General features: G+C 40.7%; 1 protein-coding gene and 1 non-coding gene across 3 annotated transcripts in view; one reads left to right on the top strand and one right to left on the bottom strand.

Annotated features, from left to right (window-relative positions):
- Positions 1 to 24,090, top strand: part of SNX3 (sorting nexin 3) — a 50,068-nt gene that overhangs the window by 9,190 nt on the left and 16,788 nt on the right. The window lies entirely within an intron of this gene.
- On the bottom strand, positions 9,206 to 9,309 carry LOC112209680 (small nucleolar RNA U13). The gene has a single exon (XR_002944502.1). It is a non-coding gene; the product is annotated as a small nucleolar RNA U13 (small nucleolar RNA).

The raw sequence follows: 24,090 nt of genomic DNA, 5'->3' as shown, positions 1-24,090 counted from the left end.
TCTCCCTTCTAAGTACTAACCAGGCCCAACCCTGCTTAGCGTCTGAGATCAGACGAGCAATTGCATTCAGGATAGAAGGGCCATAGACTTTTGCCAGATTTCTTAATTCCACCTATCCAGGGAACCCTTCCCTGTGGCCTTTGCTTTTAGCTCCTCAAGTTTTTTCTGCTCCTCTTCTTGTTTCTGCTTGAAATCCTTGTCTTCCTCATACATCTCCTTGGCCTGTTTCTTGTCAGGGTTCTCTTGCCGTAGGTGCCTGTCAGAAAGCTGGACGTGGTGCCTGCCATCCCTTCCTTAGACCCAGCACAGGAAACTGGAACTGCAGTTTACTGTTTTGATTCCTTAGTTAAAAGACAAAGCTTTCAACCAAAGTTCTACTTCGTTTTTTGTTTTTTTTTGTTTTGTTTTATTTATTTATTTATTTATTTATTTTTGAGACAGTCTCTCACTCTGTTGCCCAGGCTGGAGTGCAATAGTGCAGTCTCAGCTTACTGCAGTCTCTGCCTCCCTGGTTCAAGCAATTCTCATGCTTCAGCCTCCCAAGTAGCTGGGAATATATAGGTTGTGCACCACCATGCCTGGCTAATTTTTGTATTTTTAGTAAAGATGGGGTTTCATCGTGTTGCCCAGGCCGGTCTCGAACTCCTGGCCTCAAGTGATATGCCCACTTCAGCCTACCAAAATACAGGCATGAGCCACCGCGCCTGGCCACTACTTCTTTAAAGAAATATTTAACTGACAACCTAGGAATTTGGAATGTGTTAGTAAAATGTGACATTTGCTATAGCTTGCCAGAAAGGTTGTATCAAGTAGTATAGAGTTCGGGCTGTTCTCAGATAAAGAGGATAATTTTTTGTTTTTTTTTTGGTTTTTTTTCTCCACATGGAGAGGTTTCAGGTACAGTCCAGGGTTAGTATTGTGGCTTGACTATCAGCTTCTAACATCATATTCACATTCTAGCCAAGGGGAATGTTTATTTCTGCCCTTGAGGGACACAACCAGGAAGTCATATTATTTCTGTTTCTGCCCATTGCTGTACTTAGCTACAAAAGAAGCTGGGAAATTTAACCAGGTGGCCATGTGAAGAAGGGAAGAGTAGACACTGTTCTTTGCTTTGCCACATTAACAAATGGTTGTGGTTGGCCCTTCTAGGATATGGCTTTAAGCTACACTGTGATCATCTCTTATTTCCTTTTTTTGCTAATGCCTGGAATTTCAGTTTAGAGTAAGTTCATTTGATTTGCAAGAAATAAAATTGTACTTTCATTAGTTTGGAAGTCTTAAGTGAGTAAGTTTTGATTCTTTCATGATAATTGATTTTGTTAAGTTGAGAAAAAAGGCAAGCATGAAGACATGGCATATCTGATAGGGGTATACCTTGAGATTGGGCTAGAGATTCTAAAGATAGTTGATTAACCTTTTTTTTTTTCCTTCCAAGGCTGCTTAAAACTATTTTGGTTTTACTTAGGACCACCATTGTAGTTGCTGACATTGAATGATGGAGTATATAATTTGAGCCACCAAAATAAATGAAGCCAGTGTCTCTTGGCAGAGAATCACTTAATCTCTTAGCAGAGAAGTAGAGAATTACTTAAAATAATTTTGTAAAGTTACTTTGTGTCCAGCAGTATTGGAATGGTCATTTGATAATTATTTGTTCTGTAAACTTTGATTTTATCACTGATGGAGCATTTCTTTTGGCTTTCCTAAAGTTATTTTAGCACCTGCCACCTATAGCTTGTTTGCTTTCTGTTTTTTCTAGTCCTGCCCTTGTGGGATGAAGTTCTCTGTTGTATAAGTCTCGTCCATATTGAGAAACAGAGGAGTCTCAAAGCCCCTCCTTGTGTCTGGTCTTGGTATCTCACCCCTCTCTTGTCTTGACTTTACTGGTTATCTTCAAGTGGAAACAAGTAGAGAAAAATCTTGTCATCTAGGCATGTATGTGTATATCACCAGGTCTTGTCTTAAATTTACACCCAAAGATTCCCCCATGGTATATAACTGAGGACATTCTTAGGACACTGAGGAGTTTAGATAGAGTAGGGGTTGGCAAATTGTGGGCTTACCTTTTTTTATAAATAAAGTTTTATTGGAACACAGCATACCCATTTCTTCCCCTATTATCTAAGACCACTTTTACTCTATAAGGGCAGAATTGAGTAGTTGAAACAGTATGTTTACTATCTTGCCCTTTAAGAAAAGGTTTGCCAATTTTATGTCTAGAGTTTGCTCATGTAACATTGAAATAATGGAAATCAAAAGGCACTTGGAGAATCTATTATCAAAACATGAGGCCGGGCATGGTGGCTCACTCCTGTAATTCCAGCACTTTGGGAGTCTGAGGTGGGTGGATCACTTGAGGTCAGGAGTTCAAGACCAGCCTGACCAACATGGCAAAACCCTGTCTCTACTAGAAATACAAAAATTAGCCAGCTGTGGTGGTGTGCCCCTCTAGTCCCAGCTACTCAGGAACCTGAGGTGGGAGCATCACTTGAACCCTGGGGGCGGAGGTTACAGTGAGCCAAGATCACACCACTGCACTCCAGCCTGTGTGACAGAATAGAACCCTGTCTCAAACCCTAAAAAATATCATGAGGCTATGGAAAAAACATTCATTTAGGAAGCCAGTAGTAAACGACTGAGGAAATAGTTATTAAATATAACACTGCACATTCATCAAATAATAAGATCTTAATGCATAACCCTATTGTTGGGTGGTGAATGAAATATTAGATACCATTCTTTCCTCCTAGAGGCCCAGTTTTACATAGAAATTGTAACTTTGTGTTGTCATCCCACTGATAATATTAAGGCCAGGCACAAGGTTTTTCAACTTTTGAAGTTTATTTTCTCACTCGAAACCTTTTATGTAAACTCCTTTGAATACCCACATAAAGGAAAGAAAGTTGGTGCTGATAAACTAGTGGGCAGCAGGTTCATGGTGGTTCAGGGTCGGTCAGCAAACCAGTGCCAACACTGAAGATGATGCCAAACAAAATTGACTGCAATCTGTTCTAGCCAGGATCATGGTTTAGATATTTTCTAGCCAGAATTAATTAATTTATTATTTTTTTCTTTTTTTGAGACAGAGTCTCGCTCTGTTGCCAGGCTGGAGTGCAGTGGTGCGATCTTGGCTCACTGCAACCTCCACTTCCCAGGTTCAAGCAATTCTCCTGCTTCAGCCTACCAAGTAGCTGGGATTACAGGCACGTGCCACCATGCCCAGCTAATTTTTGTATAATTAATTAATTTCTCATACAGTATCATCATTTAATGATTTGTGGGGTTTTGTGTGTGTATGTGTTTTAAGAGACAGAATCTCACTACATTGCCCAGGTTGGTCTTGAGCTCGTGAGCTCAAGTGATCCTCTTATCTGCCTTAGTCTTCTGAGTAGCTGGTACTACAGATGTGAGCCATTACACCTGTCTTAATGTTTTGTATTCTTACATGTTAACCCCCTATGTAATATGGCAATGTGCCGTTGTATAAATAATTTTTAATAATATTTAAGTTGGTATTGGTTGAACTATTAACATAGGTAAGTACTTTCTACAAACTCTGTCTCTCTTGTCTAAAAGCTGGGTGTGGTGATGCATACCTGTAGTCCCAGCTACTCAGGAGGTTGAGGTGGGAGAATCATTTGAGCCAAGGAGGTTAAGGCTGCAGTGAGCTATAATGGTACCACTGCACTCCAGCCTGGGTGACAGAGTGAGACCCTGTCTCAAAAAAAAAAAGAAAGGAAGGAATTAAGTTGAAAATTGAGAAACTGTGATACCAGCTCTAAATGGGACAACATAGTAAATTGATAGAATTTTTGTCTTAGTTTAGAAGGCCAGATTATGTTGATATGCTTAAGTTGGGATAAATTGCAGTTTTAGAGCGTTTTTGTTTAGACCTCAGCATGATTCTTATCTATAATTGATATTTGTTCAGTTTTCTTCCCTCAAGACATCCGATCAATTGTTTTTTTCTAACTAAATTTCTTTTTTAGAGTTGTTAACTTTAACTTGAGTAGCTCCTGTGGGTCAGTTGACTTATTGAGTACTTGCAATGCTAAGTTTAATATCACATGTTACTGCATTCAGTAAGTTCACAGCAGCCTGAAACAGGGCTAGATTTCTCTGATAAGTTTTCCCCAGAACTGTCCAATAAATGAACATTTATGAACTGTCTGTTATATTCCAGACATTGCTAGATGCTTGTTTAAAAGATGAATAAGATATGCCTAGCCTTTGGAAGCTTCCAAACTGGTGGTAAGGAGAGTGGGGAGAGGTAAATTCATAAAATATGCATAATCTGTAGTGGGAACCCAGGTCTGCCCTGAGGGGCCAGGAGTGTGTGTGGGCAGAAAGTGAGCCAGTAGTCTAGCTAGGGGGAGCACCTGTCTCTTTTGTGCTTCACTGCCAGCATCTGACATCAATGACATGCCAGAATCACACAGTAATAATACTGGAGTGATTCCTTGTTACTCTCTGACTCAAACATTTTTCTCGATTTTTATTTATAATTTTATATATAATGTATAATTTGGTTTTAAAATTGTTATTTTAATTTTTATTTTTTTTATTTTTTTATTTTTTTTTTTTGAGACGGAGTCTCGCTCTGTTGCCCAGGCTGGAGTGCAGTGGCGCGATCTCGGCTCACTGCAAGCTCCGCCTCCCGGGTTCACGCCATTCTCCTGCCTCAGCCTCCCAAGTAGCTGGGACTACAGGCGCCCGCTACCACGCCCGGCTAATTTTTTGTATTTTTAGTAGAGACGGGGTTTCACCGTGTTAGCCAGGATGGTCTCGATCTCCTGACCTCGTGATCCGCCCGCCTCGGCCTAATAAATAGAGACAGGGTCTTGCTGTGTTGCCCAGGCTGGTTTTGAACTCCTGAGCTCAAGCAATCCTCCTGCCTCTGCCTCCCAAAGTGCTGGGATTACAGGCATGAGCCACCGCACCCGGCTATAATTTGTTTTAAGCATCGATGTTCAGGCGGTATGGTAGGCACTTTCACTCTGTGTTTTCTCTGATATAGTTTATTCTACTGCATTTTCTTACAAACTGTAATTACTCTTATTTCCAGTTAAAACAAATGATAGGCTGGGCGTGGTGGCTCATGCCTATAATTTTAGCCCTTTGGGAGGCAGAGGTGGGAAGATCACTTGAGCCCAGGTGTTCAAGACCAGCCTGGGAAACATAGGGAGACTTAAACGTTGTTTTTTGTTTGTTTGTTTTTTGTTTTTTAATTATCTGGGTGTGGTGGCAGCACTAGTAGTCCCAACTACTTAGGAGGCTGAGGTAGAAGGATCACTTGAGCCCAAGTGGTTGAGGCTACATTAAGCCGTGGTCGTGCCACTGCACTCCAGCTTAGGTAACAGAGTGAGACCCAGTCACACTCAAAAAATACATCCTAGATATTGACCACTTCATCATTCTTACTTAGCAATAATCGTTTCCTGTTTCCTCCTGTCTTACTCCATTTTCACACTGCTATAAATTTACTACCCAAGACTGGGTAATTTGTAAAGGAAAGAGGTTTAATTGACTCACAGTACTGCATAGCTGGGGAGGCCTCAGGAAACTTACAAGCATGGAAGGCAAAGAAGAAACAAATACCTGCTTCACAAGGTGCCAGGAAAGAGAAAGTGAGCAGAAAGAGCCCCTTATAAACCGTCAGCTTTCGTGAGAACTCACTCATTATCACAAGAAGAGCATAGGGGAACTGCCCCCATGATACGATCACCTGGGGGTTTACACGTGGGGATTACAATTCAAGATGAGATTTGGATAGGGACATACAGCCAAACCATATCACATCCTGACCATGCTTTATGATATAGCTAAGAAAGTCTACCTGCTCTTTTCCCATGCTAAACTCTGATGATCTTTCCTGATTCCTCTTGCCAGAAGCTAATCCAGTGTGGACTTGAGCCTGTAGTCTTAGCTACTTGGGAGGCAGAAGTGGGAGGATCGTTTGAGGCCAGGAATTAGAATCTGCACTGAGTTATGATCTTGCCCCTGCACTCCAGCCTGGACAACACAGCAAACTCTATCTCTGATGAGAATGCTGAGAACACATTCTATTCTATACTGAATTTATGTTCCCAGGCAAAAGAATTTAAAAAAAATGCAATTTTAAGAAAAAAAAAGGGGGGCAGGAGATACAGTGTCTCACGCCTATAATCCCAGCACTTTGGGAGGTGGAGGCGGGTGGATCACCAGAGATCAGGAGTTTGAGACCAGCCTGTCCAACATGGTGAAACCCCATCTCTACTAAAAATACAAAAAAAAAAAAAAAAAAATTAGGCATGGTGGTGTGTGCCTGTAATCCCAGCTAGTCGGGAGGCTGAGGCAGGAGAATCACTTGAACCTGGGAGGCAGAGGTTGCAGTGAGCCAAGATTGCACCACTGTAGTCTAGCCAGGGCAACAGAGCATGACCCTATCTCAAAAAAAAAAAAAAAAAAAAAAAAAAGAACGTTCAAAGCTCTTTTAAGAATTTCTTACTTAGAGGCCTCAGAAATAACACCACACGTCTACAACCATCTGATCCTCAACAAACCTAGCAAAAAACAAGCAGTAGGGAAAGGATTCCCTATTTAATAAATGGTGCTGGGAAAACTGGCTAGCCGTATGCAGAAAACTGAAACTGGACCCCTTCCTTAACACCTTATGCAAAAATTAACTCAGATGGATTAAAGACTTAAACGTAAAACCTAAAACCATAAAAACCCTAGAAGAAAACCTAGGCAATACCATTCAGGACATAGGCATGGGCAAGGACTTCATGTCTAAAACATCAAAAGCAATTGCAACAAAAGCCAAAATTGACAAATGGGATCTAATTAAAGAGCTTCAGCACAGCAAAAGAAACCATCATCAGAGTGAACAGGCAACCTACAGAATGGGAGAAAATTTTTGGAATCTATCCATCTGACAAAGGTCTAATATCCAGAATCTACAAGGAACTTAAATTTATAAGAAAAAAACAATCCCTTCAAAAAGTGGGCAAAGGATATGAACAGACACTTCTCAAAAGAAGACATTTATGCGGCCAACAAACAATTTTTAAAAAGCTCATCATCATTGGTCATTAGATACAAATCAAAACTACAATGAGATACCATCTCACGCCAGTTAGAATGGCAGTCATTAAAAAGTCAGGAAACAACAGATGCTGGCGAGAATGTGGAGAAATAGGAACGCTTTTACACTGTTGGTGGGAGTGTAAATTAGTTCAACCATTGGGGAAGACAGTGTGGCATTTCCTCAAGGATCTAGAACCAGAAATACCATTTGACCCAGCAATCCCATTACTGGATATATACCCAAAGGATTATAAATCATTCTACTATAAAGACATGCACACGTATGTTTATTGCAGCACTATTTACGATAGCGAAGACTTGGAACCAACCCAAATGCCTATCAATGATAGACTGGATAAAGAAAATGCACGTATATACCGTGGAATACTATGCAGCCATAAAAAAGAATGAGTTCATGTCCTTTGCAGGGACATGGATGAAACTGGAAACTATCATCCTCAGCAAACTAACACAGGAACAGAAAACCAAACACTGCATGTTTTCACTTATTAGTGGGAGTTGAACAATGAGATCACATGGACACAGGGAGGGGAACATCACACACCAGGGCCTGCTGGGGATTGGGGGGCAAGGGGAGGGAGAGCATTAGGACAAATACCTAATGCATGTGGGGCTTAAAACTTAGATGACGGGTTGATAGGTGCAGCAAACCACCATGGCACATGTATACCTATGTAACAAACTTGCACATTTTTTTGCACATGTATCCCAGAACTAAAAAGAAAATTTCTTATTTTCTTGGCCGGGCACAGTGGCTCATGCCTGTAACCCCAGCAGTTTAGGAGGCCGAGGCAGATGGATTACTTGAGGTCAGGAGTTCGAGACCAGACTGGCAACATGGCGAAACCCCGTCTCTACTGAAAACACGAAAAATTAGCTGGGCATGGTGGCGCATGCCTGTAGTCCCAGCTACTGGGAAAGCTGAGACAGAATTTCTTGAACCCACGAGGTGGAAGTTGCAGTGAGCTGAGATCGTGCCACTGCACTCCCGCCTGGCAACAACAGAGCAAAAAAAAAAAAAAAATTCCTTACTTATATTCTTATAGACTATATTATTTTAAATGTGGTTATTCCAGAGATTGATGGTGGTGATGTTTGCATAACAATATGGGTTTACTTAATGCCACAGAACTCTGTACACTTAAACATGCTTAAAATAATTTTATATTATGTATATTTTACCACAGTAATAAATATGGAAACAAACAGTATGGAGGGGCCAGGTACAGTGGCTATCTCCTGTAATGCCAGCACTTTGGAAGGCCAAAGCAGGAGGATCACTTGAGATCAAGAGTTAAAAACCAGTCTGGGTAACATAGTGAGACCCTCCTCTCTACAAAAAATAAAAATTAGCTAGGTATGGTGGCATGCACCTATAGTCCCAGCTACTCGGGAGACTGAGGTGGGAGGATTGTTTGAGCCCAGGAGGTCGAGGTTGCAGTAGGCCAGGATTGCACTACTGCACTCCAGACTGGGTGACAGAGTGAGACCCACCATCTCATAAAGAAGAAAAAAAAAGCGGGGGAGAACTGGAGAGGGCAGTTTCTTTCCCTTCAAACTATCAAAGCAAGGAAAAAAGTAGTTCTTTATGTCTTTTTGCCAAGAACTCTCAGTTCTTAGTCATCTATTGTGTTTTACAGTCTACTTTATCTGATACTAATATAGCCAGTCCAGTTTTCTTATGAGTATTTGCAGGGTATGTAATTTTCTGTCCTTTCACTTTTAACCTGTTTTGATTTTTGAGGCAGTCTCACTTTCTCACCCAGGCTGGGATGCAGTGGCATGATCTTGGCTCACTGCAACCTTCACTTCCCAGGTACATGCGATTCTTGTGCCTCAGCCTTCCAAGTAGCTGGGATTACAGGCTCGTACCACCATGCCTGGCTGGTTTTTGTATTTGCAGTAGAGACGGAGATTCACCATGTTGACCAGGCTGGTCTCAAACTCTCGACCTCAGGTGATCCACCCCGCCCTCGGCTTCCTAAAATGCTGGGATTACAGGTGTGAGCCACCACGCCTGGCTCTTCATGTGGATTTCATTTACTATCTGGTATCATTTTTTTCAGCCGGAAGGGCTTTCTTTAGTATTTCTTTTTTCTTTTTCTAAGGTTCCCATCAGATGGGTAATGTGCTGAAGTCATAACAAGGTTTGAAGGAGGCATGTCACACACATGAGCATGAAAACCCAATCATCATGCTTACGAACTACAGAAGGATTTCTTTAGCATTTCTTCTAAGTCAGGTCTGCTAACCATGAAGGCTTGTAGTTTTTTTGTTTTGTTTTGTTTTTTTGTCTGGGACTGTCTTATATTTTTATTTTTGAAGGATAGTCTTGTTAAATGTATTAGTTTTTTATTGCTGAATTAAAAATTACCACAATTGTAGCCCTCAGAACACCCCCAGCCAGGTGCAGTGGTTTGTGCCTATAGTCTCATCTACACAGGAGGCTAAGACAGGAGAATCACTTTAGCCCAGGAGTTTGAGGCAGTTGCAGTGTGCTAGTGATCATGCCTGTAAATAGCCTGCACTCCAGCCTGGGAAATAAGCAAGACACTGTCTCTTAAAAAAAGTAAAAATTTAAATAAATAAATGGAGTTTTAAATTATTTAAAAAACACCACCAAATATCATCTCACAAGTTTCTGTAAGTGAGAAGTCTGAATATGGCTTGTCTGGACTTTTTGCTCAGGGTCTCACAATTGCCTACAATCAAGGAGGTTGGTCGGGGTTGTGGTTTCATCTGAGGCCCGGGAGTTCTCTTCCAGGCTTACATAGTTGTGGGCAGTATTAATTTTCTTGGAGCTGTAAGTTTAGAGTAGCCTTCCTCTTAAAGGCCAGTGGAAAAAATCTCTTTGATCTCAGGGAAGACTAAAGCCCCCTTTTAAGGGGCTCACCTAATTAAGTCAAGACTACTCACAAAACTTGGTGAAGTCAAAGTCAAACTGATTAGGGAGTTTAACATCTGTAAAATCCCTTCACCTTTGCCATGTAATGTAACCTAATTATGGAAGTGACATCCATTGCATTCATAGGCCTCACTCACATTCTAGGGGAGGTGTGTATGCCAAGGGGTGGCAATTTTAGGCACCATCTTGGAATTCAGCCTACCACGCTGGATAGGGAATTCTTTGTTGATTTTCTTTTTTTCTTTGAGCGCTCTGAATATGCTGCTGCTTCCTTGTCTCCATTGTTTCTGGTGAGAAGTCAGCTGTTAATCTTATTATGGGTCCCCTGTAGTGATGAGTAGATTTCTCTTGCCACTGTATTCAAGATTTTGCTTTTCTTTGGCTTTTTACTGTGATGTTTATTGGGTGGGAATATCTTTGTGTTTATCCTACTTAGAGTTCATTGAGCTTCTTGGATGTATAGATTAAGGGTTTAGTCAAATTTTTTAAGTTTTCAGCCATTATTTATTGTTTCTTTCTCTCATCGTGGGACTCCCATTACATGTGTGTTGATATGCTTGTTAATATCCTACAGGTCCCTGATGCTCTGTTCATTCTTATTTTTTTCTTTCTTTCTGCTTTTCAGAATGGACAGTTTCTTGATGTGTCTTCAAGTTTGCTGATGCTTTTGTCTGCCAGTTTGAATCCACTGTTGATCCCCTTCAGTTAATTTTTCATTTCAGCTATTATACTTTTCAGCTGTAGAGGTCCAATTCAGTGTTTTTTAAATAATCTTTTTGTTGAGATTCCCTATTCCTTGAATCATTGTCATCATGCTGTCTTTCAGTTCTTTAAGCATGGTTTCCTTTAATTTGAACATATTGATAGCTGCTTGGAAATCCTGGACAGCTGAACAGCTGAACCACCCCAGAGACATTTTCTGACTTTTTATTCTCCTGTCTATGGCTCACACTTTCCAGTTTCTTTGCATGTCTCATAATTTTTTGTTAAACTGAACATTTTAGATAATACGTTGTAGAGACTCTGAGTTAGATTGCCTCCTGCCCCTCCCCAAAGGGGAGGTGGTGGTTGCTATTTATTTTTTTTAGGGACTTGCCCACATTAAGTCTGTAGTATGAGGTGGTGATAGCACAGATCAATTTTTTTTTTTTTTAAGCCAGGTTTTCTAAGGGTCACCCTGAGTCAGTTTGTCAGCTTATCTCAGTGGTCAGAAATGACTGGTCAAAGGTTATGCGTACCTACTTGAGCCAGTGAGGCTTCAGCCTTTTTCTTTAAAGAGACAGGATCTTGTTCTGTTGGCCAGGTTGGTCTTGAACTCCTGGCCTCAAGCAGTCCTCCCACCTTGGCCTCCCAAAGTACTAGGATTACAGACATGAGCCACTGCACCTGACCAGCTTCTGCTTTTTGCCAGTGCAGGTTGGGGAACAAGTCAAAGTTCAGGCAGTTTACAAGTTCGCCCCAGCTTTTACTTCGTGCCGTCTTCTCATGTCCATGGCTCTCCCTTGTCTGTGAAAGGTCTCATTCAGCCATGGATGTTTAGATAACTAGGGTTCTCTCCAGCTGAGCATGCATACAGCTTTGTGTAAGCACACATACTTTTTTTTTTTTTTTTTTTTTTTGAGACGGAGTCTTGCTCTATCGCTCAGGCTCGAGTGCAGTGGCACGCAATCGTGGTTCACTGTAACCTCCACCTCCCAGGTTCAAGCGATTCTCTTGTCTCAGACTCCCAAGTAGCTGGGATTACAGGCAAGTACCCCTATGCCCAGCTAATTTTTTGTATTTTTAGTAGAGACAGGGTTTCACCATGTTGGCCAGGGTGGTCTCGAACTCCTGACCTCGTGATCCGCCCGCCTCAGCCTCCCAAAGTGCTAGGATTATAGGCGTGAGCCACTGCGCCCAACATCACTCAGATTTTCAGACCTCCACAGATACCTGGGAGTTAATCAAGGCCCCACCATGGCTATGTAATTCTTCTGGTAAGTCTGCTGGTTCGTTGCTTGCCCCTAGTATTGCAACCTTGGGTTGCCGCAATATTAGCCTTCCCCACTGTTTGCTGCCAATGTTGCTGTTGGTTTCAACAATAGTCCTGCATTTGGGACTTCTATATTCTACTCCTGACCAGTGGCCCCCCTCCAGCAGTGATGGTGTTGGTTTTCACAGCTTGCCACATCCTGGTAGAACTACCATTGATAGAGCTGGTGGAGCATGGTAACAATAGCCCTAGGTTAAAACACACAGACTTCTGGCCGGGCATGGTGGCTCATGCCTGTAATCCCAACACTTTGGGAGGCCAAGGCGTGTGGATCACCTGAGGTCAGGATTTTGAGACCAGCCTTGCTAACATGGTGAAACTCCATATCTACTAAAAATACAAAAATTAGCCAGGCGTGGTGGTGGGTGCCGGTAATCCCAGCTACTTGGGAAGCTGAGGCAGGAGAATTGCTTGAACCAGTGAGGCGGAGGTTACAGTGAGCCGAGGTCGCACCACTGCACTCCAGCCTGGGCAACAAGAGCGAGACTCCTTCTCAAAAACAAAAACAAAAACCCACACACAGACTTCTGCTCTTCATAACTGAGTTGAGTAGTTTTTCTTGAATGATTACTTTTCAATTTGTTATACACCTGTGCCCACTTTCCTGAGTTCTGATATAGTGGTTTGACATGTTTGTCTAGTTTTTTCATTGAATTTTGGAGAGAGGCTCTGTTGAGCTTCTCACTCTACTATTCCAGCAGTTCCCCCTTTACCTTTTTACTTTATACCTTTCTTTTAGGTTCTCATATTTTTAAGAGAAATGGTCTTATTCATATTATGTTTTTCTTCACATTATTATGCTTTTACTCTTAATTTATAGGTGCTCAGAAACACTTTTTATGCAGTGTTTAAATGTTTTTAGAAGCTTCTTAATCAAATATTTCCAGGCCCCTTGAACATAGTAGTTGTTGAGATATTCATTAAATGCTCATTTAGTAGAGTTTTAAAGGTTTATTTAATATCTGCTTTGGGTCAAGTACTATAACCATAGTGTGACTTTAGAGCATGGACTTTGAAGTTGAACGTGTGTAAGAATCCTCTCTCTGTTAATGGACATGTGACCTTGAACAAGTTACTTAATTCTTCTCTTTTGAATGTCTTCGGCCATAAAATAAAACTTCAGAGGAGTAAATGTGACTTAAGGCATAATATTTGCCCTACATTAAGTATTCAGTAAGTGATAACTTGTGAGAATGTGTGAGAAGAATGTATAATAATAGTTTCTACTTAATCATTAAGGTAAGTGACAGTATTTTCTTTCTTTTTCTTTTAAGAGACAGGGTCTTGCTATATTGCCCAGGCTTGTCTTGAACTCTTGGCCTCAAGCAGTGCTCCTGAGTAGCTGGGATTACAAACATGAGCCACTGCACCTGGCTCATTTTAAAGATGGTAAAACTCAGATTAGAGAAGGAAAGTAATTTGGCATGATCGTACTGTTAATGAGTTCCACAAAGAGGAGTCGAACCCGGGTCTGCTTGACTAATTCATTTTTCCCTGCTACTTCCAGGAATCAGAAAAGGTGTCAAGGGCTAGGCACAGTGGCTCACGCCTGTAATCCCAGCACTTTGGGAGGCTGAGGCGGGTTCACCTGAGGTCAGGAGTTCGAGAACAACCTGGCCAATGTGGCGAAACCCCGTCTCTACTAAAAATACAAAAAAATTAGCTGGGTATGGGGGCACATGCATGTAATTCCAGCTACTCGGGAGGCTGACATAGGAAAATTGCTTGAACCTAGGAGGTGGAGGTTTGAGTGAACCGAGATTGCACATGGCACTCCAGCCTGGGTGACCATGTGAGACTCTGTCTCCAAAAAAAAAAACAAAGAAAAGGTGTCACAAGTTTGTGGTTAGCTCCTATCATTGGTACAAAGCAAATATTGAATTATACTTACATATGTTTGTTTGCATTTTCCCCCCACCCCATGCAACATGTCAAGAACTTCCACTACAAAAGTGATATACCAATTATTTGAACTTTGTGTGTTTCTCTAAGATACAGCCTTAGTGAATAAAACCTGGAATTTCTTAGGTGAGCGGAAAAATAAGAGGCTTTAAACTCTTCATCCACAAATATGAGCATGAAAACTTGGACACTTTTTTAAAAAATTTTCTTTTTTATGGCGGTTGAGGTGGAGGTTTCACTGTGTTGCCTAGGCTGCCCTCAAATTCCTGGGCTCAAAGGATCCGCCTACCTCAGGCTCCCTAGTAGCTGGGACTACAGGCACATGCCACCGCACCTGGCTCTCATGAACACTTTTGATATGTAGTGGTGTAAGTGGCTGTAAAAAGTATACTTAGAAAATTTTTGTTAGCTTTAAAGCCTCTGAGCCTAAAACATTGTATATACATGTTTTTATCACAATGTACTCCAAAGATTATGTACTCTCTTACAGAAACCTCCCCAGTGGTATTCCATCTCTTTAATTCTCTTTCCTGACCTATGTTTGTCTGTTCTGTGACACCTGCTCTGCTTGGGTATCCTCTTATAATTCTTAACTGTGTCATAAAATCAGCTAATGCAGGGACAATGTTCATGTACTTAGTTCATGGTAGATTCTTTTTGGAGGAGAGGGGTATCCATTATAGTTGATTCTTTTTTTGTTTGTTTGTTTGTTTGTTTGTTTTTTGAGACAGGATCTCACTTTGTTGCCCAGGCTGGAGTGCAGTGGTGCCATCTCAGCTTACTTCATCTTCATCCTTGACCTCCTGGGCTCAGGTGATCTCCCACTTCAGCCTCCCGAGTAGCTGAGACTACAGGCGCGTGCCACCATGCCGGGTTAATTTTGTATTTTTAGTGAAGATAGGGTTTTGCTATGTTGCCAAGGCTGGTCTCAAACTCCTGAGTTCAAGTGATCAGCCCACCTCAGCCTTCCAAGGTGCTGGGATTACAGACACAAGCCACTACACCCAGCCCATCATGGTTGATTCTTTTTTTTTTTGAAATAGAGTCTCACTCTTGTCCCTCAGGCTGGAGTGCAGTGCCACAATCTCAGCTCACTGCAATCTCTGCCTCCCTGGTTCACGTGATTCTCCTGCCTCAGCCTCCTGAGTAGCTGGATTACAGGCGCTCACCACCATGCCTGGCTAATTTTTGTATTTTTAGTAGAGGTGGGGCTTCACCATGTTAGCCAGGCTGGTCTCGAGCTCTTGACTTTAGGTGATCGATCCGCCTGCCTCGGCCTCCCAAAGTGCTGGGATTACAGGCGTGAGCCGCCGCACCTGGCCTCATGGTAGATTCTTAATGCCTTTTATGTTGTACACTTATTAGCATTCTAAGTAACATCATTTTAATGGCTAATGAGCTGCCATAATCAATATTTATAGATATCATGGTTTAAAATCTTACCAAGCTTCCAAGTAAGATTTGAGGGCTAGAGATAAAGGATCTGGAATGATATCCTTTTCTTACAAACTCTGCAACTCAGAGTACAGGGGAAGGTATTGGAAGGTGGAGAGAAAGGTGGCCAAAGTACTTAGAAATCAATTTTAAATTATGAGGAAAAGAACCAGAATATTCTGCTCTCCAGCTCCACCTCAAACACTTATTATACCTAACAGTTAAAGAAGATATAGTAGCCAGAAAATATTTTAAATTGTGCTAAGCTGATTATGTGTTGAAACTTTTGATGGCAAGTTGCAGCTTCTCTTAGCCATGGTTTATTTAGGGGATTCTTAGACAAAGAGTTACTTTCCATTTCTAATAAAAAGATTTTTATGTTAAGTGATTTGAGTACTGTCAGACTGTTAGAACAATAAACATTCTTTGTGGAGCTTTATGAAAGGAGTAAAGTATTGTAATGGCACTACTGTCAATCTGCAAATTTAAAGCATATGCATGTGTATAGTGTTTAATGTCATGATGTCTAGTTGCTGTTATAGCTAATCACTCTGACTAGAAGAGTTTATTAATATATGTATCACTCATGTGTTAGAGAATTTAGACTTATTAAACATTCATTTTCATGTTTTTTATAGTTTTCCAAGTAATACTTCAAGCTTTGAAGAAACAGCTTAGTTTTGTTCTTTTATAATATAGGTGGAAACTGTTTTATATATGTATATAAAGAGAGGTAGAGAGAGAGAGAGACAGGGTCTTGCTTGTTGGCCAGGTTGGTATTGAACTCCTGGCTTCAAGCAATCATCCTGCTTCAGCCTCCCAAAGTGCTGGGATTACAGGCACGAGCCGTCGTGCCCGGTCAAAACTGTTTCATATGACTATTCTTAGAGGTTTATTAAGTTATTTATTGTAGAGAGCAACTCAGTCTTCAATTACAGTTTTTATTTAGAATCTTACCTTTCTTTAGCATAGAAAAACTTTAGCTGATTTTATCAGATTTCTAAATTATGAAGGAATACTTTCCTTGCTGAATAATTGAGAATTAATTGACTTTTCTGTATTATTGAGGAACTTCAACTACTCAGAATATAATCAGAAGCTAATTAAGGAAGTAGAAAAGAACTAAACAGCGAAGAGTTGAATAAATAACAAGTCTATATACTTTTTTTTTTTTTGAGGTAGAGTCTCACTCTGTCGCCGAGGCTGGAGTGCAGTGCGTGGTATCAGCTCACTGCAACCTCCGCTTTCCAGGTTCATGTGATTCTTGTGCCTCAGCCTCCCAAGTAGCTGGGACTACAGGCATGCACCACCATGCCCGGCTAATTTTTGTATTTTTAGTAGAGACGAGGTTTTACCATATTGGGCAGGCTAGTCGTGATCTCCTGACCTCAAGTGATTCACCCACCTCGGCATCCCAACATGCTGGGATTACAGGTGTGAGCCACCGTGCCTGGCCCAAGTCTATGTACTTTTGAGTTACCAAGTTTTTAGAGATGAAATACTGTCTTCTCATGATCTGCATCTTGTTTAGCATAACTCTACCAAAGTCAGGTTATTGCTTCAGTTGATTATTGCTATGTAAAAACCCTAAAAGTTGGTGACCGAAAACAGTTAACAATTAAACATTCACTTCATTACAGTTCTACAGTTTGGTCAGGTCTTGAAGTCATGGCTTGTCTCTATTCCACTTGATATCTGTGGGGCCACTTGACTGGGACTGGAGGATTTATTTTTGAGATAACTCGGTCATATGGCTGGCTGCCAGCTGGGATCTCAGATGGAGATGTAGATCAGGTCCTCAGTTCTCCTTCATGGGGAGAGTTAGACTTCTCACAGAATAACGGTGACAGGATCGCAAGAGAGAATGTCTTTATGAACAAATGTTCCAAGAGGACAGGCCCCAATTCACAAATGTTTGATCAAAGGCAGTCACATGGCCAAGCCAATGTGAGAGAGGATACAAAAAGATATTTAAATATTGAGTGTCATGGTTTGTTGTAGGCTACCAAAGTAGCTACTACTACTGCAGTGTTCCTTCTCATTCTATAGCAAAGTAGCCTTTCTGGAGGACAACTTGAAGACTTAACATTTATAGTCTTTGGCCTAGTAATTTCACCTTTAGGGTTTATTCTAAGGAAAATATTTAAACTCCCTGGATCTGTATCAAGGCTTTATCTAGTTTTCATCCATTGCATTTTGCCTAGAGTTAGATAGCTGGTTAATGCAGGAATTCAGATTAAAGCCAGATTTTCTAGTTCCAGAACTGTGTGCTTCATCATTGTACTATACAGCCTCTCACCCAGGGATGTCTGTATATAATCATGTTAATGATACGAGAAACTGATAATATATTTAATAAAAATAAGATTTGTATATATAAAAATCTAAAAGGCTATATACTGAAATGGAGTATCTACAAGTCAATATGTATGTTTTTTAACTGTAAGGATATCTTTTATAAGTCTGCCATGCAAACTCAATATATTCCCATGTATATGTTTTGTTTTGTTTTGTTTTTTTGAGACAGAGTCTCACTCTGTTGCCCAGGCTAGAGTGCAGTGGTGCAATTTTGGCTCACCGCAACCTCCGCCTCTTGGGTTCAAGCGATTCTCCTGCCTCAGCCTCCGAGTAGCTGGAACTACAGGCACATGCCTCCACGCCTGGCTAATTTTTATGCTTTTGGTAGAAACGGGTTTTGCCATGTTGGCCAGGCTGGTCTTGAACTCCTGACCTCAGGTGATCCACCCGCCTCGGCCTCCCAAAGTGCTGGGATTACAGGCGTGAGCCACTGCACCCAGCTGTCACATGTGTATGTTTTATATATATATATATGTTTTTTATATATTTTAATTTTGCCTTGATTACTCAAATACTGGTCTCCACCCTTTCATTCAAACATCAAAGAGCTGTGTGATAAATTGCGGCTGTAAATGCTACATGTAATGAATCTTGGAAGAGTATTCCTCTCTCCCCTCCCCACCCCCTCTTTACACTGTAAATATAATGTAAATATAACCCTTGAGGAGGATGTCTTGAGATCCCTGTAGTCCATAGCTGCCTGATGCACCATATGTAGAAGCTTAGAAAATACGAGTACTTACTGAATAGAGCTTCTTAACCAATATTCTTTAACTGGCTTCCACATCACAGTTTTACTTATAATGACTTTACACTCCATTCTCACAGTATTATTCCAAATCACTACCCTTAAAGAGGTAAAATATTATTGCCCATATCTGTCCCAGCTAAGCTAAACCAGAATTACTTGTTGGTTGTACAAATTCCCAAGTTCCTACCCTCTTTCACATTTGTTAACTCTAGGGCAGCAGTTATTCGCTCTTTCGGCCAGGCTGGAGTGCACTGGAACAACCTTGGCTCACTGCAACCTCCGCCTCCCGGGCTCAAGCGATTCTCCTGCCTCAACCTCCCGAGTAGCTGGGATTACAGGCGTGTGCCACCATGCCCGGCTAATTTTTGTATTTTTAGTAGAGACAGGGTTTCACCATGTTGGCCAGGCTGGTCTCGAACTCCTAGGGCAGCAGTTCTTGACCCTGGATGCACTTGAGAATCATTTGAAAATACTGATGTTCAGATTCCACCCTAGATCAGTTGCATGAGATTCTCTAGTTGGTGTCACTTGAGTGTGTTTCTTAGGATTGGACAAGTTGGGAAGACACCAGAAAATAGTTTTGCATTTTAAAGATTGTCCAAAAAAGGTGTTAGACTATTAATAGACAGTTTTATTTCAGCATAAGCCTGGATTATGTAAATCTTCATGAATTGTTATGAATGAATTTTCCTTTAAAATAGAATTATTAATGCACAGTTTCATTAGAGATTACTCATTGAAAACCTTGTGTGAGCTCTCCAATGAGTCTTGTTGCTAATTCACAAATGAAGAATATGGACAATGTAGGAAAAGTATCTGGAATTCCTTGGTTTATGCATTTAAGCTAGTCTAGATAATTTATTCTCTACTGTTTTGGAAATTATACCATAAAGGATACTTCTTTTAAAATAAGGAGGAATTGTATCACTGGAAGGCATGTCCTTATTTTTTAAAGAAAGAAACTAAATACGTTGGCTTAGTGACAATCTACATTTCAAAGGTTCTCTGGACTAAAAGCTTATTCTTCATTTAAATGACTTCTTCTCAGCCTTATTAAGAGTTCATCTAGGTTATAAACCATATCTCCAGTTATTCATGCTGTTCCAGATTGGGTAAAACAGGTATCAAAAGTACTGAAGGGTGAAGCAATAGCTTAAGCACTTCTCAGTTTATCTTTTATCTCTAGATGTAGATATTTGGAGAAATGCAGCTGTTTAATGAGAACTGTAGTGGGGCATCCATTTACATCTCTTAGGATTGGTTGAATAGAGTATGGCCTATTGAATATACTTTTGATGTTGTTGCCAGTCTCTCTTCAAATGTACACATGACACTATCTGAAGAAATACTAGAAACACCTAGTAAACATTTTTCTAATATCTATTGTTAAGCTATATTCAGGTGATCAAATTTTGAGGCTTGGTTTTCTGCTTGGCTATCAGTGATAATCAGGTAACATATAGGGTATCTGTGAGCTGCTGACTTTAATAGGTCAGCCTGTGTAAGTGTATAAGACCTACCTTTTTGGAGACCAATAATGTGGTAGTTTCCTGTGCTTAGACTTGAAGGGAGCACTTGTTTTAGACCTCTGTACCATGGTTTGAGAAATCTTTTCCTTAGTATGTAATATCCATTTGCATTCCTGATGATCTTACCCTGTGTAATTAGTAATACTTTTTGTGGAAAATGGCTGGTTTCTCTTTTATAAAAATAGTAGTTTAAGAGTATCCGGCATACACATATCTCTTTTAACATTTTATTGCTTTGCAGTTTTGTTCCTGGTATATTAGAACAAATAGACAACAACAAAATAACATTGAACAATTCAGGTTTTTAGTCTTGTTCTTTTCTAGTTCTTTGAATGTCCCAGGATCTTGTAATTATTTCATCACTTTTTCATAAGCCAAGCAAAATATATTCTCATCTTGCAAATGAAAAGCAAGATACCCAGCAGCTTGAGCATTACCCCGAATTTCTCCAGAAGAGTACAAATATCCAAGTAGACTATAAGCCCTTGTTTAATTCTGTTTATTAAATCAACAAATTGAGAACATTCTGTACTTAATACATCGATATATTCATACTGTATTTGGCAGGGAGTGGGGCTTTCCTTCAATAAAGCAATCTCTCTCCTAATGGTTAAAGTTAGATAAATAACTTCACCTAAAAATGTGAATTCTCTAAGAAGCAGAGTTTATTTTGTGGTCTGATAGTTCTGTAAGTTCGAATTAGCTAGGCAAATTCTAAATGGCAATAAATTTTATTATGAAGGGCTGGTTCAGGGAAAAGGAATTAAAAGGTGGGGAAAAGATAACTATTGGAGGAATCTGACCTCTCCTTACCAAGTGACCCAGTAATGGGACAAACTGACATTATGTGCCTTCCGATGGAAAGCATCAACACTCCTGCCATTTAGGAACATTACTGCCAACAATGCAAAACAAAGCTGGTCATGAGGAAACAGACAAACCCAAATGTAGAATGTTGCTCTGAACTCTTTATTGTCAATGTCTTGAATGACAATAAGACAGGGGGCGACTCTTCTAGGTTAAAGGTGACTAAAGAAACAACCAGAGGGCTGAGTGCAGTGGCTCATGCTGGTAATCTCAGCACTTTGGGAGGTTGAGGTGGGTGGATCACGAGGTCAGGAGTTCAAGACCAGCCTGGCCAACATGGTGAAACCCCGTCTCTACTAAAGATACAAAAAATTAGCCGGGCGTGGTGGCGCGTGCCTGTAATCCCAGCTACTCGGAAGGCTGAGGCAGGAGGCGGAGGTTGCAGTGAGCCGATATCGCGCCATTGCACTCCAGCCTGAGTGACAAGGGAGACTGTGTCTCAAAAAAAAAAAAAAAAAAAAAAAAAACCACCACCAGAGGTGGGAGGATCCCTCCAGCCCGAGTGCCTGTAGCGCGCTAGGATGTTGCCTCTGTACTCCACCCTTGGCAACACAGGGAGACCCTCTTTTTTTCCCTGTCTTCTTTGATAATGTTGGTGATCTATTTTATAGTTTTCCAAAGAAATGTTACTAAGTAGTGGTAACAAATTAACTAGCATTTGGCAAATAACAATTAACAAAGGCATATTTTGAGTGTGGAATAACATAGTTTTATGGACTCAGTGGATTCCAGGAAACCAACTTAACTTTTTTGAGATGCAGGTAATTACAGTTCTCTGCTCTTTTAATGTTAGTTTGGGCCCTGACATAAGCTTTAAGTGACTGTTAATATTGGGTTTCTTATATAGAACCCTTGAGAGCTATCCAGATTATTTGAGCCTCTGTCTTTGCTTCAGATTTATAATGAAACGTGATTTGCAGAACTTTTGAACTCCATGAACAAAATTGAAGTCTAAAGTAGTCCAGGGTTACTCAAACTCATCTTCTTCAGCATTTACTAGTATATACCTATACAAATAGATGAAGGCTGTGGCTTACTTTTTGGTTCTTGCCCTATGCTGTACTTTACTTTTGCTTGTCTCCCATCTTACCTGTCTGTGATCACTGTGCCCACATCGGCTGATCTATTGTTATTTCCCACAAATAACATATTTCTTGTATTTCCTACAAATATTATTTCATACAGATGGTTGTATTTAACACTTTTACCTGTTAAGAAATAAAATGAACAGTAGCTAGGAAGAAAATTGTGGCTTCCACTTTATACTCAGCCTGATACTAAGCAACTTCTCTTAAAATTAGGGGGAAAATATGAATATTAGAGTGAGAGAATACTAAATCTTGCTGTTTAAATTTCAAAAGTTTTAGTCATCTTAAAGTAAGTTAACAATATTTAAGCCTGATTTACATTTAATTTCAGAATTCAGCATTCTTTCTGGGTAAATCTAGAGCATTTAAAGTGGCATCCAAGATAAAACCTTTAAGGGATTTTTGCTGTAATTTGCCTCAGTAGTCTGACTCTTGTCCATACATTTTCAAAAGCAGATAAACCTAGGAATCAACTAGAGCCATCTGTTCTTAATTCTACACCTTAATCCTACATGCAGCTCATCTGTGGCTTCTACTTCTGTAGTAACTTCTCTGTTCTATTTTTTCTGTTCATAGCTATCATTTTTCTATTCAGACATATTTATTAACTCCTGGTGCTCACAGGTAGTCACCTTAGCCCCATATTTAGAGTGCAATTTAAACTTTTCAGTTTTATTTCCCATCATTCCCTATGCTTTAGAATATTCAAGAATTATATACTAAATATACACTGTACTTGTTTCTTCTCTGCATTTAGCTCACACTATTTTCACCATTTTCAGCTGTCTTATAGTATGGCTAGCTCTGTGTTAAAAGAGTCCTGGCTGAGGCCATTGCACTCGCGCCATTTTACCCTAGCATGGGCGACAAGAGCGAAACTCTGTCTCAAAAACAAACAAAACAAAAAAGAGTCCTGACTGGCCGTACACAGTGGCTCACACCTCATATTCCAGCACTTTGGGAGGCTGAGGTGGAAGGATCCCTTGAGCCCAGGAGTTCAAGACCAGCCTGAGCAACTTAGGGAGACCCTGTCTCTAAAGGGAGGGAGGGGGAGAGGGAGGGGAAGCAGAGAGACTGAGGAAAGGAAAGAAAAGGAGGGGAAAGAATGAATGAATCCGGGCCAAATCAATTGTCAATTCTTCCGTGCTTTTCATATTATACAAATGGTATTATGCTATATAATATACTGTTCTGAAACTTTTTTTTTTTTTTTTTTTGAGGTGGAGTCTCGCTCTGTCGCCCAGGCTGGAGTGCAGTGGCATGATCTCACCTCACTGCAACCTCTGCCTCCCGGGTTCAAGCGATTATCCTGCCATAGCCTCCGGAGTAGCAGGAATTACAGCCTCGTGCCACCTCACCCGGCTAATGTTTGTATTTTTAGTAGAGATGGGGTTTCACTGTATTGGCCAGGCTGGTCTTGAACTCCTGACCTCAAGTGATCCACCCGCCTCAGCCTCCCAAAGTGCTGGGATTATAGGCATAAGCCACTGCACCCAGCCTGAAACTTTTTACATGTCATACATTCTAGACAGCTTTTCTGATTAACCTATGGCTGAGTTATGTTTTGTAAAAAGCTGTGTAATATAAGCTTGTAATGTAAGATTTATTGTTTCTAGTCTTTTTTGGGGTTTTTTTTGTGTCTATTACAATGCTAAAATATTTTTGTATGTGTGGAAATATTTGTAGGATTAATTCCCATTGAAATTGTTCATTCAAAAGTTATGTGTATTTAATAGAGTAATGGATAATGTATTCACCAAAATGCCCCCCCTTTTTTTGAGACCGTCTCCCTCTGTCACCCAGGCTGAAATACAGTGAGTGATGTGATCACAGCTCATGCAGCCTCAGCCTCGAAGGCTGAAGCCATCCTGACACCTTATCTTCCCACTACAGGCATGTGCCACCATACCCAGCTAATTTTTTTTTTTTTAAACAGAGTTTCGCTCTTGTTGCCCAGGCTGGAGTGCAGTGGCGCAATCTTGGTTCACTGCAGTCTCCGCTTCCCGGGTTCAAGCAGTTCTGCCTCAGCGTCCCGAGTAGCTGGGATTACAGGCACCCGCCACCATGCCTGGCTAATTTTTGTGTTTTTAGTAGAGACAGGGTTTCACTATGTTGTCCAGGCTGGTCGTGAA

This window comes from Pan troglodytes, chromosome 5 (assembly GCF_028858775.2).
Source record: "Pan troglodytes isolate AG18354 chromosome 5, NHGRI_mPanTro3-v2.0_pri, whole genome shotgun sequence".
NCBI lineage: Eukaryota > Metazoa > Chordata > Mammalia > Primates > Hominidae > Pan > Pan troglodytes.
The sequence above is the reverse complement of the archived record's forward strand: the minus strand, read 5'-3'. Positions and strand labels throughout refer to the sequence as shown.